The following is a 2,498-nucleotide window of genomic DNA, read 5'->3' as shown; positions in this document are numbered from 1 at the left end:
CCTCATCCAAAACAACCAAAAAACCAAAACCTGAATGTTATTGTGAAGAAAAGGCAGTGTTTCCTTAAAGAACACTTTAACCTTACATGAAGGATTCAAAAGGATAACTTTAAAACAGTGGAATCCTTTGGAAACACCATCTTTTTTTCCTGTGGTCACCCTCTCCCTACCTCACTTGGGAAGTTGAAACCATAGGTGAAGAAAAACTCATTATGGGGCAATAGTATGTAGCTTCTTTCTCATGGGCCAATTATATATTTCCAGTGTCATGTGATTTTTTTTTTCTTGCTTTTTTGGTCCACCTGTACTAAAAATAACATTTTACCAGTCAGCTTTTGTTTTTATTTAAAAAAAAAAAAAGAGAGAAAAAAGAAACCCCACAGCTCAGGCACTCTTCTGCGCTCACATGTCTGTCACTTGGTAGGAAGCAGGCAGTGTCACAGAAGGAAGTTTCAGGACTCCCCAGCACCTTTTACAAGCACAGAATCTTGTGTAGTTCTGGAATTATAAACTGTGACCTGAAAGTGTTTCCTGCTGCTAGGTAGGAAACAGGGAGCTGTTGTCCTGTCTGGGAACGCTCCCCAGCTTGGCATCATGTTGGACTGGCAGGGAAGCAGTTAGCACTCATCCACCAGTAAACAGCAAATCTGATCTGCCATGTAGTCTGAAATCATCTGGTTGCTGCATGATGCCTCCAAGTGTTACTTTGTAGATTGCTTTATTATCATTATTTTTAATCCTTTTAAGTGGTGTCCCTAACAGGTGAATGTCCCGGTGATGTAGGTCTGTGTAATGTAGGTGCTGGAAGGTGAGCAGACACCGACCGTACGTGGATTGTCATGATTGAGGGGAGTGATGTTTCTTGCAGCAAAGGGCAGCTCGGTGAGCAGTTGCCTCCTGCAGCCTCAGTGTCAGCAGTGAAATAAATGCTTCTGAAAAAATCCCCTCTGCAGTGTGGAGTTTCCCGTGTCTTGTTTCTGTGATCTCTGAGGATGCTTGCTTTCCATCCAGGGATACAAGAGGGTAAAGACCCTGTAGCTAAAGCCACCTGGGATAAGGGCTCCTTTTTGGAGGCAGAACTAGTTGAAAAACACTATCTCGGCCATTTTCTGAGACTATACTTTGGTTATAGCGGGCATCCCTTTCCCTGCTGATGTTTGTCTCTGCCTGTTGGATGTGGGCAGGCAGCCCCTCAGCACAGGCAGAGCCTTGTGGGTGCTTGGGCAGACTTTCATGGGGACAGTTTGGGGGCAATGCTGTTCACACGGGGCATCAGTGAAGGAGAACAAGCTAGGAGCGGGGTGTGTAATGAGGCACGGAGCTGCAAATGCTGCTTTGCCTGAAGAGGAAGACAAGGAAGACTCTTCTGCAGGCCAGCATGGGGCTCCAGGGAGCACTTTATAAGCAAAAAAGTTAAAAATACGGAGTTCTTTATCCACCATCGGATGGGGCAGAGGCCCTGCTTGATGCTCTGTGTGAGGGAGATGTAGGCTGGGGGCTGTTTTGATGGGGGTGCCTCCTGTGCATCCAGGCGTGAGGTCAGTCACTCCCACCCTGCTGCTGGGGGCAGCCATTGCTGGTGTCTCCCTGCATTAACCAGCAGCTCACTTGAGGTTGGGCTGGGCGAGTGCCCGTGGGCTCAGGGATGTGGCTCCCTGCCCCGGTGTGCAGTGGTGGGTGCAGCCCCACTGGACGTGGGTGGCTGTAGCAGTTGGTTGCTGCTTGCTCGTGGGTTGCGGTGTTCCGTGCTCGGTGCCGGGAGAGGTTGAAGTCGCGGCGCTGTGCTCTCGGTGCTGGCAGGGGCCCAGAGTCTGGCCCCGGAGCTGCTGCCTGCAGATGGCAGTGCCTGCATGGTGCAGAGCCCTGCCCAGAGATGGGGAGACGAAGGGGAGCCCTCCTGAGAGCACCCCCACCTCGTTGCAGCATTCTGGCCTCCCCAAAGACCCGTGGACTCGCTGCACCTGGGCTGCCTCCCCATGAACCCCAGGATCTGCCTGCAAGGGCTCCCAGACCGTGCCGCACAGGGCTGTGCCGCCTGGCTTCATCCCCTCGTGCAGCTGCGATGCTGTGACCGAGCTGGACAGTTTCTCAGCAGGGCATTTGCCTGAGTTGCCTCCTACCCAACACCCATCTCATTTCTGATTCTGAGCTGCCCCTCTGCTTCCAGAGGCTCCACAGCAGCCTTTGCCTGCTGGGTTTCCCCACCAGACATCCCCCTGGTTTCTGTGCCTTGTCCCCTCAACCCAGCAGAGGCCAAGAGTTTGTCCCGTGCCAGGCACATGTGGAGCAGAGGGGGAAGCGGGACCTGGGAGCAGCGCAAAGTCCTGGCACCTCTGCAGCAGCTGAGCCCCCTGTCCTGGAGGGTGTGAGGGGCAGAGCCAGGCTCACCCTGGCCCCACAGCGTGCTCATCACTGCTGAGAAACCCTTGGCACAGGGTATGGGCAGAGAGCAGCAGGGTGCAGAAGAAAAGGGGATGCTGCGAGGTCCCCCGGTATCT

The 2,498-nt window shown here is 53.1% G+C and overlaps 1 protein-coding gene across 1 annotated transcript in view; it reads left to right on the top strand.

The window, feature by feature from the left end:
• The window catches only part of SEC22B (SEC22 homolog B, vesicle trafficking protein), a 9,633-nt gene extending 8,700 nt beyond the window's left edge, over window positions 1-933 (top strand). The window contains exon 5 of the mRNA XM_035900763.1: window positions 1-933. This exon is cut by the window's left edge and continues 1,082 nt beyond it. The gene's annotated coding sequence lies outside the window, so the exon portion shown is untranslated.
• Window positions 934-2,498: the final 1,565 nt, after the last annotated feature.

This window comes from Egretta garzetta, unplaced genomic scaffold, assembly GCF_000687185.1.
Source record: "Egretta garzetta isolate BGI_Z169 unplaced genomic scaffold, ASM68718v1 scaffold598, whole genome shotgun sequence".
Classification (NCBI taxonomy): domain Eukaryota; kingdom Metazoa; phylum Chordata; class Aves; order Pelecaniformes; family Ardeidae; genus Egretta; species Egretta garzetta.
Note: the sequence above shows the minus strand (reverse complement) of the source record. Positions and strands in the feature narration are given on the sequence as shown.